We start from the raw sequence: 4,920 nt of genomic DNA on the forward strand, positions 1-4,920 counted from the left end.
CTTGAGTGGGTTTTTTAGCTTGCAGCCCACACAAGTGGTTCTATAAATAGAACCCTTGGGTAGAAGCATTGTCACTCTTGCAATTTCGTTTCTCTCTCTCTCACTAAAAGCCTTCATTCGTAGCAGCTAGCACTGAGATTGAAGGAATCCGTTCGTGTGGACTCAGTAGAGGCGTTGTCATCGTTCAACGTTCGTGATCGCCACAAGAGGTAACGATTCTATCACTGATCATGCCCATTCGTAAGGATCATTAAAGGAGAAATTTTTAAATTCCGTTGCATCTTGGATCACCATTCTCCTTCACATCCATCCCGCTTATAGATGTCTGCTTGGAAGGCCTTGGATCCACTCAGTCGGTGTTGTTACTTTAACACTTCATCAAAGGTTGAAACTTTTGGTAGAAGATAAACTGGTTTTCATAGAAGTTGGGAGGATATTATGATGATTCATCTCACATCTTTCCGTTATGTTAAAGGAGAAGGGGAAATGAAGGAAATCCTGTTTCATTTGTTCGAAGTTATCAATGTCGAAATGGTTAGCCATGCGAGCGATGAATCTAAGAATGCTGAATTTCCAATGGCCTCTCTCCAAGATGCTTTAACTATCATAAAGAATGGGCACCACCAAGGGTGGGGAAGAATACTTGAGCTCCCACACAACAAGAACCTCTTGGGATTGGGATACAATTCCCAAAACTTGAAAAAGCCTGCACCGATAGCTTTGAAGGGATCAGTGTTCCCGCTATCCGAATAATTCTCTAGTGTCGGCCACCTTGTTGATAAACATGTTTGTGTTTTGGAGGAAGATAGGGAACATGATGTCAGATTGATCTTCTTGAAGACCGAAGAAAGGGGTGCCACCAAGTGGATCATGATGAAAGTGCATGAAGTAACCCTAATTAAGATGTAATTCCCCTTGTTGTTTTCCCTTTTAATTGAAAGAACCCATGTCAAGCCCAAGGCATGGGGGAACCATTTGTAGGGCCTCAATGAATTTCCTTTTAATCATTAATGAAAAGGATCCACGTTTCACATTCAATTTTGTGATACTTGTCTTTCATTCTTTACTTCACTTTTCAAAAAAATGGCAATTTTATTTTCCTTTAAAATTCTTTTCAAATCATTTCATTTATTTCATATTAATAAAAGCATGAACCCTAAATCGTACAGATCACCCTAGACATCTACCAATGACAATTCCGTTATAGTCTCATATGACTTTGATAACCCAATTGATCAAGCTGACGAAGATGGTGATGAATATGTCGAGCTCCCCGAAGAATTGGCAAGATTGCTCAAGCAAGAGGAAAAGGTCATCCAAACGCACGAAGAATCAGTGGAAGTGGTTAACCTTGGAACAAACGAAGAAGCAAAATAGGTACGAGTAGGCTCAACTTCACAAGACAAGGTGAAGACAAAGTTGATTAAGCTCTTGAAGTAGTATATCGATATGTTTGCATGGTTACACCAAGACATACCCATACTCGATACTGATATCGTGGTCCACCGTCTGCCTCTTAGAGAAGAATGCCCTCCCATGAAGCAAAATCTACGAAGGACACGTCCCGATATGGCTATGAAGATTAAGGACGAGGTACAAAAATAGCTCAACATCGGGTTCCTAGCGGTCTCAAATTATCCCCAATGGATTACCAACATCGTGCTCGTACCTAAGAAGGACGACAAAGTAAGGATGTGCATAGATTATAGAGATCTAAATAGAGTGAGTCCCAAGGATGATTTCCCATTACCTCACATTAACGTGTTGGTAGACAATACCCTAAGTTCTCTATTTTCTCCTTTATGGATGGTTTCTCCGGTTATAACCAGATCCGAATGGATCAAGAAGATATGGAGAAAACCCCTTTCATAACCCCATGTGGAACCTTCTGCTATAAGGTCATGCCTTTTGGATTAAAAATGTTGGCGCTACATACCAATGAGCCATGGTCACACTCTTTCATGACATGATCCATAAATAGATTGAGGTCTACGTTGACGATATGATAGCCAAATCTCAAACCGAAGAGGAACTCCTTGTCAATATAGAGAAGTTGTTTGAGAGACTAAGGAAGTTCAAGTTAAGTCTTAATCCCAACAAGTGCACGTTTGGGGTAAGATCCGGAAAATTGCTAGGTTTTATTGTCAACCAAGATGGCATTAAGGTAGATTCTGATAAAGTGAAAGCCATACAAGCTATGCCTTCACCCAAAACTGAAAAGGATGTCTGAGGATTCTTGGGTAAATTGAACTACATTGCTAGGTTCATATCTCACCTCACGACCACTTGTGAGCCTATCTTCAAACTTCTCAGTAAGGATTACACCGTCATTTTGAACGAAGATTACCAAAGAGCTTTTGAGAAGATCAAAGAGTACTTGCAAGAACCTCTTGTTTTAATTCCTCTTGTACCTGGTAAACCTTTAATCATATACCTCACCGTCCTTGAAGGATCCATGAGATACGTCATCGGCCAACATGACGAGACTGGAAGAAAAGAACATGTTATATACTACTTAAGTAATAAGTTCACCGATTGTGAAAGTAGGTATTCGATGCTTGAAAAGAAATGTTGTACATTAGCTTGGGCTGCCAAATGCTTAAGATAGTACATGCTCACTCATACAACGCTATTGATCTCTAAGATGGACCCTATCAAATACATCTTTGAGAAGCCTACTCTAACTGGTAGAGTAGCCCGATCGCAAATGGCTTTAACTGAGTACGACATCTGACATGTCACTCAAAAGGCCATGAAATGGAGTGTACTATCCAACTATCTTGCACACCGGCCTTTGGAATACTACCAGTCTATGCGTTTTAAATTCCCCGATGAGGATATTATGTTATTTGGGATTGCAACATCCCTGATCCTGAGGAAGGACCTGAGCCTGGATCCCGATGGACCTTAGTTTTTGATGGAGCTTCCAACGCTTATGGAAATGGCATAGGGGCAAATATCACCTCCCCAACTGGTTTCCACCTCCCCTTTACCGCGAGGTTGTGTTTTGAATGTACGAATAATATGGCAGAATATGAGGCTTGTATCTTCGGTGTTGAAGCTATGATTGATCTTAGGATCAAAATCCTTGATTTTTTTGGAGATTTAGCCTTGGTAATTAGCTAAGTCAAATGAGAATAGGACACTAAAGATCACAAGCTCACCCCTTACAAGGAGCATGTCTTGAAATTAATCCCTTACTTTGATGAGATCACATTCCATCACATCCCTCGAGACGATAATCAACTAGCTGACGCCTTGGAAACTTTGACATCCATGTTTAAGGCCAAGTGGAAGAATGAAGCACCATCCTTTCACCTTGGACGAGCCTACTTACTATTTGGCATCCTAAGACGAAGTCGACGGTTATCTTAGAGTGCCAAGAATACTCTAAGGATGCATACATCACCAACAAGAAGTATCTTCGGAAACTGTCTTCCAAGTTCTTCTTAAGTGGAGGGGTACTGTACAAGAGAAATTGTGATTCGGTTTTGCTAAGAGGTGTGAACAAACAAGAAGCAAACCAAATTATAATGTAAATCCATGACGGATCTTTTGGAACACATGCCAGTGGATACACCATGGTGAAGAATATCTTGAGGTCCGTCTATTATTGGATGACTATGGAGGTTGACTTTCACCGCCACGTCTAGACATGCCACAAGGGTAAGATATATGCCGACAAGATACATGTACCGCCAATTCCACTTAATGTCTTGACATGTCCTTGGACTTTTTCCATGTGGAGCATTGACGTAATTGGATGCATAGAGCCAACTACCTCGAATGGACACTTCTTCATCCTTGTAGCTATTAACTATTTCATAAAATGGGTGTAAGCATTCTCATATGCCAATGTTACCAGACAAGTGGTGGTTGGGTTCATAAAAAAATAAATCATCTACCATTATGATGTCCCTAACAAGATCATTAATGATAATAGATCTAACCTTAACAAAAAGATGATGAAAGAGATGTGTCGAAGCTTCAAAATCGACCACCACAACTCATCGCCTTATAGGCCTAAGATGAATGGCGTTGTCGAGGCAGCTAACAAAAACATTAAGAAGATTGTGAAAAAGATGGTGGAAACTGTAAGACACCAATTTTGACCCTAAGATCCCTCATGGCATCATATCATTGCACATTGCATTTGCCTCAAGGATCATAGCATCTTGGCTCCTTAACCCTTGGGTTGGGACTTGTGTGAGTTGGTTTGAGACCACCAAGCATGCTTGAATTGTATATTATTGCTTTTCTTATTTTGTTTATTAACCAAAAGCACAAAAATATGTCACTAGCTTTGTTTGTTTTGTAGCTTGAGCAATCATGTGATCCAAGGCTCCTAGGAGGCCCTTATGCTCAAAGAATGGCCAGATGAAAGAGAAAGAAAGCATGACAATGGTTCACAAAGATCTCAATCATAATATATGCCTCCCAAGTATCTTAATTTGTCAATTTGATCAAGATAAACCAAAGGGCCTGAGGATTGTTTCCCAAGGAAACCCTAATTCAACTGTGCATTGACTGTGCCTTGCTCATGAAGCAACCTCAACCCATGATCAAATACAATCCAGAGAAGTTCTTTCATTCATAATTTTATGCATATATGTGCCTATGTGAGTGTCCTAAATCATCAATTCATCAAGATTTGAAGTTTGGACTTGAGAAGTTGATTAGTCAATTCATCTGACTATTTTGAAATCCACTGAGACCTAACTTTTGATGTGTTTGTCAAATGAAGATGACCCAAAGAGAAAAAATGTTCTTAAGAACCATATCAACAACTTTCATGTTCATAAAAAATTTATTTGAATCCTGGAAGGTCATTATCCATTTCAAAACATTATAGGTCATTTTGACTCAAACCCTAATTTTGGGTCAATTTCCCAAGGACCTAACTCCTTCATATTTTATGAT

Source organism: Lathyrus oleraceus, chromosome 5, assembly GCF_024323335.1.
Source record: "Lathyrus oleraceus cultivar Zhongwan6 chromosome 5, CAAS_Psat_ZW6_1.0, whole genome shotgun sequence".
Lineage (NCBI taxonomy): Eukaryota > Viridiplantae > Streptophyta > Magnoliopsida > Fabales > Fabaceae > Lathyrus > Lathyrus oleraceus.